This window comes from Ambystoma mexicanum, chromosome 11 (assembly GCF_040938575.1).
Source record: "Ambystoma mexicanum isolate Mex_15411 chromosome 11, UKY_AmexF1_1, whole genome shotgun sequence".
NCBI classification, from domain to species: Eukaryota; Metazoa; Chordata; class Amphibia; order Caudata; family Ambystomatidae; genus Ambystoma; species Ambystoma mexicanum.
In genome coordinates, this window is record NC_090934.1 from 1,409,726,959 (window position 1) to 1,409,742,087 (window position 15,129).

The 15,129-nt window shown below is 49.8% G+C and overlaps 1 protein-coding gene across 1 annotated transcript in view; it reads left to right on the plus strand.

Annotated features, from left to right (window-relative positions):
• The window catches only part of IGF1R (insulin like growth factor 1 receptor), a 1,701,728-nt gene that overhangs the window by 569,717 nt on the left and 1,116,882 nt on the right, over nt 1-15,129 (plus strand). The gene's annotated exons all lie outside the window — the stretch shown is intronic.

The following is a 15,129-nucleotide window of genomic DNA, read 5'->3' on the forward strand; positions in this document are numbered from 1 at the left end:
TTCTATTGTCCGGTCTGAGACCACTTAAGCAATAATAGAGGATACTTTTTAGAGGGGGATGGCGGTCGGGCGTATGGAGGAAAGGGGACTATGGACTAGGAGTATGGTAGTCACTATTGTGAATAACCTTGTTATACTCCTATGTCCCATCCCCTTTCCTCCATACTTGTGGGAGATTCCCAAGCACAACCAGAGGTAGTACGGGTGGATGGAAAAGTTTTTGATGACAGCCTGGCCGAATTGGGCATCAGCCCTGGTGCTCAGGTCTAAACAGTAATGCTTGCAGAAAGCAGATGGGGAGGCCCACAAAGCCGCCTTGGCGATGCACTCGCAAGGAACATACTTTTGGAAGGCAACAGCCGCTTTGCCGCGGACTAGATGAGCATGGATGACATTAGTTGGTTGAAAGCCTTGGATCTTGTAGGCCTCTGAACTGCAGGAGACAATCCAGCGGGAATGGATGCTTTGGGAGCTGGTTTCCCCCTTACGGTCACAAAACGTAACAAAGAGTTGAGGATGTTCTGAGTGGCCCTGTTCTATCGAGGTAAAACTTGAGGGCTCGCCTGACGTCCATATTGTGTAGAACTCTCTCGGCATCAGTAGCTGGGTTTGGGAAGAAGACTGGTAAGGAGATAGACTAGTTCAAATGAAAGTCAGTAACCACCTTAGGAAAAAGAAAGGATGGATGAATGCGAAGCACAACTTTATCCTTGTGGAAAGTGAGGAAAGAATGTTCCACAGAAAGTGGTTGGAGTTTCCTTACTCGTCTTGCGGATGTTATTGCGATCAGAAAAGCAACCTTCCAAGAAAGGTACTTAAGATCAGTAGTAGCCATGGATTCAAACGGCTTATGCCATAAAGCGGTGAGGACCACATTTAAATTCCACTTGGGATGAGGAGTGCGTACTGGTGGGAAAAGATGGAGTCCCGCAAAATGCCTTTTAATGACTGGATTAGTCAATGAAAAGGAACAGCTGTCCGTGGACAGGTAGGCCGCAATGTCAGATAAATAAGTTCTGCAAGACAGAACATGAATGCCAGAAGCTGGCAGGTAGGACACAAAGGATCGAACGGTGTCAACCGTAGATTGTCTGGGGTCGAGCTGTTTAGTTTAGCACCAGTGGCAAAAACAGAACCATTTGCTCTTATGTAGGGCCCTCGTAGAAGGCTTCCTGGCCGCTTGGATAATGTAATGTGCATATTGTTCTTGAACAGGTTAAACAGCACTTAAGATCATCTGAACTCAGGCACCAGGCCGCCAAGCTGAACGATTGAGGGGAGGGGTGCCACAGCTGGTGATCGCTCTGGTGAAGGTCAGTTATCAGCAGCAATCTGTTCGGGGGAAGAATCGACAGATGCTTTAGCTCCAAAAACCAAAATCTGGCTGGCCACCAAGGAGCTATGAACAGGATAGTAGAGTTTGATGCAGCCCTGAGCTTGCAGAGTGACCGATGAATCAGTGGCATTGGAGAGAAGGCATAAGTCTTCATGTTGTCCCACGGAATCTCGAGGGCGTCTCCCAGGGAGGATGCTCCAAGCCCATCACTGGATGCATAAAGAGGAAGTTTCCTGTTTCTAGAAGTTGCAAAGTGGTCCACCTATGGAGTACTCCATTGGTAGAAAATGTTGGAAAGGACATCGCTGTTTATTTCCCACTCGTAACTGGCTGCCGAATGACGGCTGAGTGAGTCTGCAGTTACAATGATATGACCGGGATGTGTACAGCCTGGAGCCAGACCTTGTGCTGAATGGCCCAGTCCCAAATTTGTAGGGCCAGGTCCGCTAGGAGAGGTGACTTAGTGCCGCCCTGCTTGTTGATGTAAAATATCGCCACAGAATTGTCTGTGCGAATATGGACTACCCCGTTGGTGATAGGCGGTTGAAAATGTTTGAGCACCAGGAACACAACCAGGAGTTCCAGGTAATTGATCTGAAATTGCCTGTCCTGAGGCGTCCAAAGGTCGAATACTTTGAGTTGACGCAGAGTCACTCCCCACCCCAGAAGGGAGGAGTCTGTGGTAACTGTGACTTGGGGCCAGGACTCCTGGAAGGATGCCCCCACTGAAAGATTGTTGGTCGAGGACCACCATGTGCCCAAATGCCTCAGGGCCAGGTGCACAATTCAAATAAAATAAATATATAAATAAATAAACTAGATCTGCTGTCATGCAGGATGGAACTGGAATTATCTTGGAATACGGATCCGATGCCTGAGACCAGCAGCTCTGAAGAACTAGCGGAGTACGCCTCATCTTCAGATGTGCAAGAGGTAGAGCTAGCGCGCAGGAGGCCACGAGACCCAGAAGTCTTTGGAACCACCAGGACGTCACGTGCGAGGACTGGAGGAAGAGCTGACACGTAATCGATAGGTCTGCAATCCTGTCTGCCATTAGGAACACCTTGGTACTGGCTGTATTTCAACGGAAAGCCAGGAAAATCCATGTCATGGAGGATTTACGCCAATACACAGACAGCTCAAGATGGAACAGGAGCTGAAGGAGAGACAGAAGATTGGTCAAGGCCGTCTGTGGGCAAGGACTGTGCAGGAGCCAATCGTCTAAGTATGGATATACATGAACCCCCTGCAGTCTGAGGAAAGCTGCGATGACCGATATCATCTTCGTAAAGACACGCAGCGCCGAGCTGAGACCAAACGGAAGTACGCGAAACTGGAAGTGTTCCGCTCCCACTGAGAACCAGATAATTCCGATGCGGGCTCCAAATCAGAATGTGCATGTATGCATCCCGGAGGTCTACGACGCTGAGCCATTCGTCCTACCGAAAAGAGGACTTTATCTGGCAAGGTGTGATCATCTTGAATTTCTCTTGGGGAAGAGAGAGATTGAAGTGCGAAAGATGGAGGCTGGGCGCAGGCCAGACTGGTTGGGTTTGGGCACTGTGAACAGACGGGAGTAGTAGCCCTCCCCTTTCTCCTTAAGGGGAACAGGTTCCACTGCCCTGAGGTCTAGAAGTTTCTGTACCTCAGCTCTGAGGGAGGACATCCCGATCTGTTGGAAGGGAAGGTTGATGGGCGGGGGAGGGGCAAGCAAAAGCCCGCCCGAGCGATGGACAAAACCCACCGATCTTCGGTGATGGCCTGCCACGCCTCCAGATGAGACGAGATTCGTCCTCCCACCGGAGTCTCGTGCGACTGACAAAAAATATAATTTTGATGTTTTGTCGGCAGGTAGACTACCTGGAGAGGAGGCCGATGGCCAAGAGAAAACCCGAATACCTTGCCGTTGATGTTTTCGGCAGGTCCCCCGAACAGGGGCCTCAGTACGGCATGCATGACGATCCTGAACACCCCTGAACCCAGAGAAGGATCCAGTCTCTGTGAATAAGGGGACTTAGCTGAGCTTTCGCCAAGACCGATAAAGATTTGGCGGTTTGGGTACTCGCTTTGGTCTTCGTGAGCTCCTCGTTGGTAGAAGAATGAAACAATTCCTTACCATCAAAAGGAAGGTCCAGTACTTTGTCTTGCACTTCCTTTGAAAACGTTGCGTGGAGCCAAGCCCGAGGAGGGGGGTATCAACCCATACCATAAGGCCTCAAGCTGAGTTATCTACGTGGTGTGCCGCAGCTTCCAGCAGATCCTGTGCCAACACTCTGGCGTCTGACAAACCAGCTTTATAAGCATCTAGCCTATCCGCAGGAATGCACTCCTAGAAGTCAGCTAACTCTTTCCACAGCCTCAGATTGGCTGCTGCTAGGATGAGCTTGGTGTTAGCTTGACGAAGCTGGAGCGCCGAATTGACAAAGACCTTCTTGCCCCAGGAGTCCAGAAGTTTATCCTCCTTGGATAGGATTTGGGCTGCTGCCGTGGAAGATGTAGAGGCCGGCTTGGACTGGAGGGTGGCCACCGCCACTACAGTTGAGGAAGGGAGTGGCCAAGCCGATGAGGCTATTTCCTCAGAGGTGTGAAGCCTGTATCGAGCGTCATTTGCGCCATCATATCTAGGACCCGGTCATGGAATGCTCTCGCCGAGCGGGGCTGCTCATAGCTGTCCTGATCCACTTGAGGCTCATCCAAAGAGGCAGGAACAGAAGACTGGTCCATCACGCATACCGCCTCAGGTTTTAAAGTGTTGTCCCAGTCCACCAATGCCTTCTCTATAGGAGACAAGGGAGGCAGAGGAGGAAGAGATGGAGGAGGTCCAGAAGGAAGCAGTGGAGGGAGTGGCACCACCAGAACCTGCATTGGAACAGCCAGGGCCGAAGGTGGGACAAGGAGGCTCAGGGTACATTTCCCTGAAAAGAAGCTTGAAATAAGCATTCAATGGGTCAGAGTGCATTAGCATCTGAAACTTCCCAAAAAACACATCCTCAGCCGAAGGCTTTGGCACTGGTACAGTGAGGGGCATGCCCCCATGAAAGCAAGGAGGATGGTTGCCAGGAGTTCCCACGACTGGCCGGATCCACGTAAATCAGTGGAGCAGACTGTATGAGGCAGCAGAGTCTGGGCACGCCAGTCAAAGGAAGGGCAGAACGGATTTCTGTTGTCCACATGGCATGGAAATAGCTGCTCAGCCCCAAACGGAATGCTCCCAGAACCAGATGGTGTGAACGTCGGTGTAAGAAAGGTATCCAAAATGGCTGCCATGGACCAAAGAGATTGTGCCGCCATTTTGTCGGCACCTGAAGAGAACTGTGTCACATGTGGAGATGAGGCAATTGTCTCCTCAGGGGAGTCAGCAGACTTAAGTAACACTTTAGCCTCGACACAAGGATCCTCGGCAGAGCCGGTACTTGGTGTTCTCGGATGTTTAATTGACATCTTCGAACCCGCCCAGCCGGGAGTGCAGGGGTAATGATCTGTGACCGCCCTCTTTGCCCCCTCGACAGAACCGGTATCACCATGACCCTGAATGTGGGATGGGTGAGGGATGTACCTCACCAACAAGACCTTCAAAGAGGGTCTCTCGGATCTGTTATTGCTGACCTTAGCCCCAAGAAGGGGAACCTCGGGTTTTAACCCAGGACGTATAGCTCCCTCAAGAGGGGCCTCAAGCCGTGACTCGGTGTGGAAAGCTCCAGAAACGGAGACCTCGGGGCATACCCGGTGTCAGTGTGGAAAGCTCCAGAAATTGAGACCTCAGGGCAAACCCCGGTATCCACAGCCACAGACGAACTGGGCTGAAACTTAGCACCCAAATGGTGAAAGTCGGACCAGCGTCCGGTACTGGCAGGTCCGCTGCAGGAACCCTCGGAGAACACTCTGGTGCGCCTATTAGGCCCCTGGGGCACCTCAGGGGAACCCCTGGTGACAGAACTACATGAGCCCCTCCCGGACCTGGAAGACCCCGGGAAGGAGCCCCCAGGCCGGGGCGACCTAAAATGTAAAGAACTTACCAGGCGTTTATTCTTTTTGTCGATTTAAAAGCTGCAAATGAGGTGGAGGAACGCGCTGAAAACACTTCCTCCCACTGAAGAAGACGACGCTGGAGTGCCCGGATGGATAAGTAGTCTCAGCAGAAGCATGAATCCCAACGATGTTCCAGGTCTAGACACCAAGCAAAGAGTGGGATCCACCCTAGCGAAATGACGTTCGCATGCAGAACAAGACACGAATCCCAGACGCTCGGGCATAGATGGAGGACTAGATGACGAGGAACTGGGGCAGTAAGGAAGGACATAGGGAGCAAAAATAAAACTTCCTAGTGATGCTAGTGTGTCCAGCCCCGACCGCGCATAGAAAAGGACTATAGGGCAGTGCCTAGGGTAGTGCTCAGGAGGGCGGGGTTACGGCCACGTGCAGAACCCCGCGTAAAAATGAAGAGGACAAAAATTCAAAATTTTTGATGCTTTTTTACAAAAGTGCTCCGGTCCCGTCCCAAAGGACGGAATGTCCCACAAGTATGGAGGAAAGGGGACGGGACATAGGAGTATGCCCAGTATGGGACAATAAAACCAGCTCATTGTTGACGGAACCTCTTCGACAGGGCTGTCTTATCAGGTTTGCATCAGACCTGAATCCATATTGCAAATGTCTGCAGGAAGAGGGTCCAGTGGCATGAGTGGGTTAACACGTGGAAGTCCAGCTGAGGAGGAGGGACACCAAGATCCCTGGAAGTGCAGGCAGATAAGTAAGCTCAGAGATGCTGGGCTGAATTAGACTGCAAGCTGGATTTGCAGGAAAAGACAAGGCAGCTGATGATAGTGATGCCAGCTTTACATGAGGGGTAGACCCTAAGATAAATGCAAAAGGAGAACAAGTGATGTGGGCATTAACAGTTACAGCAGAATGTATCAAATCATCTCACAAAAATAGGACCTCATGGGCTGTGTGCATGAGGTCCTTGAACATAGTATTAAAAAAAGCACATCCCCACAAGAGGGCTAAGGTGCATGATGAGAGGACAAGGGTCTTGACAGTGGTTGTGAAGGCAAGTTGGCAAGACTGAGATATGTGCATAAAAAGACAAGTGTCTATGTATGTATATATATATGTTTCTGAGGCTTGTGGAATCTGCTTAGATCACATGCTGTGCATAGGCCGACATCTAGTGGAAGCTGCAGAGTATTACACTTTGTTTTTCGAAACTCGAAAAATGGGCGTCGACACAGGGCGTGCCAGTAATACTATCCCTAGGGTGACGTCCACTGTACCCATGATCCCTCACGCGTCTAGGACCCTCAGATTGTTTTTTTCCGTCATACTGGTCGGAAGCATCCCGCGGAGTTCCCTGGCCTTAGCCATAATTTTGCAAAAATACATATTTCCCCATTTTCTACATCCCAACGTCGAGTCACCCAAGTTCGACACTCGACGCCGATATATATATATATATATATATATATATATATATATATATATATATATATATATATGAGAGAGAGAGATAGATAGATAGATACATTTTCTTATGTATTCCTATACACACTAGCCCGCTGCCACAGGGTGCGTATGGAGGGTACCCCTTTCCAATTTTGCCCTAAGTGCAACCGCAAGTACCCTTGGGTTGACAGACACGCTACCTGTAACCTCTGCTTGCCAAGGGACCACCCCGAGGCAAACTGCAGAGCGTGTAGTCGGTTTAAACCGAAGATTCTAAAGGACCGTTCGATTGAACGTTGGGCCCCCCACGCCAGGCAACGAGAGGCCATGAAAGCGGAGGGCGCCTTCAGTGATGGCAGCGACGCCATCCTATCGGACGGCGAGGGCGACGTGGCGTCAAGAGAAAGCCAAGCGCAAGTCCCCGACCTCGGAAGGTTGTCCAGCCGGGCAGCTATGGGGAACACCCCCGGCGACATATGCGCTACCCACGACACATCCACTAAGCACTCGAGGTCCAACCGAGATTCAACGCAAAGAGGCACGCAGAGAACGGTCCACCAAATCGGTGTTCTCTTGGCGTTCTCGATCAAGATCGCCGCATGACACCAGGGAACCATCCACTGTTGCCTAAAGTGCCTTGCTCCCTAAAGTAACAGAGGTTCGATCGTCGGGAGACAAAGACGACCTCCATCCCCATGCCGCACTCCAGGAGTCTGTGTCAGCAGTCCGCGGAACGGCTGCTCCCGTGTCCCGACCTCCACTCGCTAAGGAAATGGACACCACTGCTGAATCTCGACGCCAGACGTCGAAGAGCTCCGAAAAGGTGAAGACACCGGGGAAGCACTCTTCCAGTCACGGGATGGGGGAAAACAGCAGAAAAAGCATTCTCAGCCTTCATCTGCACCACAAACACATAAGGACAAGTCACAACCTTCTGAAAAGATAGCCAAGACCCCTGCACAAGGGCATAGGTCCAGTCAGGAAGGGAAACACTCCCAGGAGAGGGTAATCCCTAGTTCTAAAGAATGGTCAAGTGAGGATATAGACAGTCATGTCTAGAATGTCATCCCTAGCAGACTTCTATGCCAAGAATCCACAACACTTCCTCGCCTATACCCCTGACTGGGCAACCCCCTCAGGGTCTAAGGACCCGCAACCCCCTGGTAAAAAACCTCAAGTTGAGGCGCCATACTCTCAATATGAGGATCCATCATTTAACGAGGATCCAGAATTGGCCACTTTAGACGTCCATACTGGAATGTATTACTATGGGGATGGGGATAACGAGGCCCAAGAGGAGGACAAAGATGACGCAGAAGTCTACAGAGTAGACTCCCCAGTAGACAAGGAACCTCCGGTTACCGACTCTCCTTTCGACAACCAACCTCTCTTAAATGAGGTTTTATCTAGAGCGGCTGAACACTTCCGCATCGATACACAGGGAGCACAGGAGTAGAGGGACTTTGCCGAGGAACTAGTGGGAGAGAAGAGACCTGTTGCCCAGGCCATCCCTATTCTCAAGTCAATGCAAAGGAAAATAGACCCTTCCCTTCTCAATTCCAATCTCACCAGGGAAGTAAACCCCAGGATTGAAAAAATGTTCAGGGCAGCCCAATCAGACCCACTCTACATAAGGGGGCAACTGAAGCCGTACTCCCTGGTAGTGACTAATACCCGGAAGAGGGCAGAACACCCTTATCTTCTGAAGCTCCCCCCGACAAGGAGAGCAAGAAGGTCTATGGTTTGGGTCTATGGTTTGGGAAGTAAGGTAGCCTCCACTACCAGGCAAGGATTGCCAACTCCACCACCCTACTCGCGAGTTACAACTGCCATCAGTGGGAAGAAGTTGAGGCACTCATTGACTCCGCCCCGGAACCTTTAAAAAGCCAGTTGGCGCAGGTTGCGTCGGAGGGAAGAGCCGTGTCCGGTTGCATCCTTAAGGCAACCTTTGATGCCGCGGATAACGCCGGCAGACTGATAGCAGAGAGTACTGTTATCAAAAGACATGCTTGGTTACGACAATCTGGGTTTAAACCCGAGACACAAGCATCTCTAATAGACAAACGAGGTGGAGCACGATCTACTGTTTGGTAAGGCTGTAGAGGACGCCTTAAAAAATGTGAAAGATGGATACGAGACTCTCAAATCCCTGGGCCAGTTAACTAACAAACTCCCCAATCAAAGAGAGAATGGCAATTTTCGTCGCCCACGTGGCCAAAACTCACAAAGAGGCTCCAACTATTCACAGGGGCAGGGTACACCATGGAATAACAACAACCAGCAGCCTACCCAAGGTTTTGGCAGGGGTAACAAGAGGGGACGTGGTAAGGGTAGAGGCAGCCCCAATAGAGGCGGCGGCACGCCTCCAGCAAAACAGTGACGTTCCGTTCAGGGTCCCTTCTCACGCATCCCCAGTAGGGGGGACGCATTACCAACTTCACCCAAGCTTGCGAAGGGATCACATCAGACAGATGGGTGCTGTCCACAGTGTCCGCAGGATACTGCATAGAACTGTTAGAGCGTCCCGAAACCACCCTCCACGTCAAAAAGTACATTCATTAGACCACCAGAAGATCCTCCTCGAAGAGATCGCCAATCTTCTAGCAAAGGACACGCTAGAACTCATCCCGGGACACCAGGTAAACAATAGTATTTATTCAACTTACTTCCTTGTGCCAATAAAAGATTTGACAATGCGCCAAGTATTGGATTTACGGCCTGCAAACAAGTATGTCAAGCCCCAAAAGTTTCACATGACTGCTCTCCAAGAGGTAATCCCCCCTCCTAAAAAAGGGGATTACATGGCAACATTGGACATGAAAGATGCCTATTTTCATATTTCCATGTTCCCAGCGCACAGAAGATTCTTGCGCTTCAAGGTGGACAGTCAGCACTACCAGTTCAAGGTACTGCCCTACGGTATAGCCTCGGCTCCAAGGGTATTCACCAAGGTACTGGCGGTGGCGGCACCTACGCAGAGAGGCAATCCCAGTGTACCCTTACCTGGACGACTGGCTCATCACAGGGGAGACCCCAATAATTTGAAGATCAAATATTCAAAGAACTAGCGACCTCCTCTTTGAAGATAAACGAAGTTTAGTTTCTCCATAAACGAGAAAAAGTCAAGTCTGGTGCCAAGCACCTCCAAACAGTTCCTAGGAGCTGCCAAACACACAAGAAGGGTTGGCCTTTCCATCAGAGGAAACAATTCGGCATCTAATGCTGCAAATTCTGCTATATCAGGCCGGTCGCCAGATAACGGTGCGCAAAGCGATGCGTTTGCTGGGCATGATGGCGTCATGTATTTACCTGGTCCCCCACGCGCGCCTGCGTCCCATGCAAGAATGGTTGGCGAAGCATTGGTCTCGGGCAAGTGGTCACTGGGACGATCTAGTGGTTGTTTCGCCAACACTTGTACGAAGTCTTCACTGGTGGACAAGAGAAAACCTGTCAAAGGGGAAACCCTTTTACGATCCCGAGATACAGGCTGTAGTCACAACAGATGCATCCCTGTCAGGGTGGGGAGCACACCTTCTCCACCACACAGCTCAGAGTCTCTGGTCTCACGCAGTGGCCAAGAATCACATCAATCTGCTACAACTTCTGGCAGTATTCAGAGCTCTTCATGCGTTCGAGCCCTACCTGTTAAACCTGTCAGTGCAGATCCTGACAGACAGCACAACAGCAATGTTTTACCTGAACAAGCAAGGAGGGACTCGTTCGCCAAATCTGTCCAAGCTTGCCCAGAAAATTTGGATATGGGCACTCAGACGGAACATCTACCTGTCATCTCAACATGTTCCAGGGGATCTCAATTCTCTGGCGGACGCTTTGAGCAGGGATCCCCTCCCACAAGAACACGAATGGTGTCTACACAGAGAAATTGTAGACGATCTCTTCTCTCAGTGGGGTTTCCCCACTATAGACCTATTCGCCACAAGCGAAAACAGACAGTGCCCAGGATTCGCATCCAGGTTCCCCCAACCAGGCTCCCAGGGGAACACCCTGTGGATGAACTGGTCAGGGATGTTTGCGTATGCTTTTCCACCAACCCCCCTCATCAGGAAGGTGGTCAACAAGATGCACAGGGAATCAATGATGTTCGTCCTAGTTGCTCCCATGTGGGCGAGGCAACCGTGGTTCCCACACTTACGCAGACTAGCAGTGTGCGAACCCATCAAGCTCCCGTGCTGGTACAACCTACTGTCCCAGCACCAAGTTCAGACAGTACATCCTCAACCCAATGAACCTGGCAGCATGGCTCACGAGGTCATAGAGTTTGGACATCTCAGTTTACCTCAGAGATGTATGGACATCCTAAAAGAATCTAGGAAGCCGAACACGAGGTATTGCTACTTTGACAAATGGAAGAGATTTGTTATATGGTGCCAGAATAAGCAAATCAACCCAGCTGATTGCACTCCTTCCACGATAGTCACCTACATGCTCCACCTGCTGGACGCAGGGTTGGTATTTAATTCACTGAAGGTACACCTGGCAGCTCTGTCAGCGTACACCACCTCGCATAACAAAGTATCGTGGTGGAAAGTACCAGTGGTTAAAGCCTTCATGGAAGGAGTAAAGAGACTTCACCCTCCAATTTCTAACACTCCACCAGGGTGGGACCTTAAGTGGTGCTTGCTAAACTCATGGGCCCTCCTTTCGAGCCCATGCATAAGAGCAGTCTCAAACACCTGACATATAAAACTGCCTTCTTGGTAGCCATTACGTCTATAAGAAGGGTCAGTGAAATTCAGGCTCTGTCAGTGCAGGACCCTTTCTTTACTGTCCATAAAGATAAACTGGTTTTACGAACACACCATAGGTTCTCACCTAAAGTTTATTTCCAAACTCCACGTGAACCAGTCCATCGAGCTTCCGGCTTTCTTCCAAGACCCACAAAGCTTGGCTGAGGTGAAACTACACACCCTAGATGTGCGTAGGGCAGTCCTATACTATGTAAACAAAACCAGACCGCTGAGGAAAACAGACCAACTGTCTCCGTAGCTACAGGCAAAGAGGGAGATTGCGTCTCTAAAGGTGCCATCTCTAAGTGGATTATAAACTGTATCCAGCTGTGTTACTCCCTTTCTGAAAAAACTCTGCCTTTCACGCCAAGAGCCCACTCTACAAGAGGCATTTGGGCCACTCTGGCTTTTATTGCAAATGTACCCCTTGACACCATTTGCAAAGCAGCTACCTGGAGCTCTATTCACACTTTTACTCAGCACTACTGCATTGACACCCATTCCAAGACAGATACTCAAGTGGGACAAGCGGTTCTAAGACATTTATTTGCTCATGACCCTTCTAACATCCCACCTCCTTCTTCTAACACTGCTCGCTAATCTATGCAGAGCATATGATCTAAGCAGATTCCACAAGCCTCAGAAGGGATACATTACTCACCGTAATTGTATTTCTGATGCTTGTATCTGCTTAGATTCACATGCGACCCGCCCTTCCTCCCCTCTGAGAGAAGGCGCATGGATGCTTGTAGTCTTATCTTTCTATCTATCTGCTTGGATAATCTGTACTCGCGCTACTCCTCATTCTACCTCATGTCAGAAAAAATACAATCTGACGGTCCTCGACACGTGAGGGATCATGGGTACAGTGGATGCCACACTAGGGTAGTATTACTGGCACACCCTGTGTCGACGCTCATTTTCGAGTTTTGAAAAACAAACTGTAATACTCCGCAGCTTCCACTAGATGTCGGCCTATGCACAGCATGTGAATCTAAGTAGATACAAGCATCAGAAATACGATTACGGTGTGAGTAATATAATGTAATATATATATATGTGTATATATATATATATATATATATATATATATATATATATATATATATATATATATATATAATAACAAAAAGGAGAGCAGCCAACAACTTCATCCTAGGTAAATAAAAATAAGAGTACATGTCCAAAGCAGCACTGGGGAAGAGTCATGAGAACTCTTGCCAAGCGCAGCCTGGCTGAAGAAAACGATGGTCTCTGAATCAATGGTGTAGTTTGTGATATTGTGTTAACGCCTTGCAATCAGCACCATTTGACATTTCTTCTCCATCAACTCGACTTAAGAATAAGGGTCTAGGATGAGACGGTGAGGTGAGGTTTCCTTTATGCTCTCTGGAATGCGAGGAACTTCAGGGGAAAACACTAGAGACAGGCCAATTGCCCTCAGGAGCAAGGTGTTAGCACCAATTAGCCCGCAGTGCCATGGCCTAGCAAGCACCTTTGCCAATTTAGCCCCTGAGAATGCAAGAACTACTTCGTCCTTTCAAGGAAAAAGTCACCAGGAGAGGGTGCTTTAAAGCAAACACTGTTGCTTACCTGCCATTTCTTCTTCACACTGATAAAGTCCTTGAGATGTTAAGAGATCCAAAACTGGATCCTGCCAGCGCTGCGTCCGTCAGTATAGTGTGTGTGTGCACTGAAAGTTCATTACAGCGTCAGCACTAATTAGCAAGTTAGGCACACTGGACACAGATGATTGGCTGTACTGGGCTGCATGCACAAGGCTGGGGCATTGATGGCAGGTATACTCGATGGGCACACCTACTGGCATGGGACCCAGGGACATACACTTGGATGCAGGGGGAAGGGAAGAAGGGACAGCCAAGGGAGGAAGGGAAGGGTTGGAGCGGGAGAGATTTGATTGTGGAGCCACTGGGATGGAAGAGAGACACTGGGGAGAGGGGAGAGAGAAGAAAGAATGGGCAACCAGTGAGAGTGGAGAGCGAGGAGGAAAATAACTGGTGGGGAGATAGTGGGAGAGAGTAGAGGAAGCGGCTGGTAGAGAGGGCGAGGGCTGAGAGAAGGAGGAAAGAGAGGAAGCGGCAGACTGAAATAGGGAGGAGAGCGAGAGCGGGGAAGAGTGAGAAAGACAGAGGGAAGGAAAGAGCAGGAGCAGAGAAGATGGGAGAGAGCAACAGGGGCAGAAAGACCAGGAGAGGGAGGCAGAGGGGGAGCAGTACAGAGAGGCCAGGAGCCATACTGGTGGAAAAGTAGAGCAGGTTGGGGGAGGAAAGAAAGAGGAAGGACGGACAGAGAAGGGAAGATGGGGTACCTGTTGAAGGGGCCTCCTGAGCTCTTCTGTCTGTCCTTTCCCCTGCCAGTCAGCAAACCACCACAAACAACTAAAAAGAGACTGAGCCCAGGTCCACTGTCCATTTATAAGGCTGTTGCCCCATCCTTTCAGAGCCCACCCACAGATCCCCAGGAACACAACAGGGGAAACTTGTTTGTGTAAATCCCGGGACAAGGGGAGATGATGAAAATTATAGGGTGCGGGTCAGGTGGGCACAAAGGGACAATAGATCACTGGGGAATGTAGGAGGTTCCCAAAAAGGGATGCAGGGGGCTAGCTTGGTGCCTGACGGAGGGTAGGCTAATTACAGGGTATGGGACAAGTGGCTTTCCACAGCTCGCCCGTGCCATCCCCCTTCGCCCCCACCCATGATGGGCACAAGTGGAACTTGTTTCCTAGGGCTCAGGGAGGCTTGTCGCCAGGACAAAGGGGAGATGGAAATGTTCGGGTGAGGGGCAGGTGGGATGAAAAGGCCAGTCCCAGGCTGCAGCTGAGCAACAGGTAGAACTGGTGCCTGGCGGGAGCATGACATGGGTTCCACATCCTCTCACACAGTGCAGGGGACACAGAGAAAAATTGATTTGGGAAAAAATAAGGTCACGCAATACATTGGTGGAATGGAAAATGCAGAAATCCAACACTAAACAAGTGACATATAGTTGAAACAAACACAAGTAGAAGCTGTTAGGGGTCTACACGTGGAGACTGCCCTTTCCACACTGGAATGCCAAAGTTTGAGGTTGCTGCCCGATGGAGCTAGCTCAAAGAGATCCCAGGAGTATGTGTTTTGTGCGGTTAGAGGCAGGTAGTGGGTGGCAATGGCCATGGGGATTTGCATGGCCATTAGCAGTCAATGGGTGGAGAATAGCCAATCGCCTCCCACAAGCTGTGTAATCCTGCTCACGCCATCTCCCTCCTACCTGCACTCCAATGCCTTGGTTGCAACTTATAAGTACCATTGAATAGCCAAAACCAAAAAGGTAAGAAAAAATGAAATCTGAAAGATTCCATGCGTTTTAAAAGGTATCTGGTCCAGGTGAGTGTGTGGAAAAGGAGCGATGAACGAAAGCAAGGGCAGTGCCTAAAGGACTCTGTCTCTGCGGTTAAAGTGCTCACTTTTGCTGCAAAATAATGAAGAATTTTTGATGGACGAAAAAGTGTCTCATCTCGTAAGTGGTAACTGCCACTAAGATGAATGAAAGGGTACTGGATTTATGAGTATGTAGAATTACTGTTAGGAATTTACTTTACAT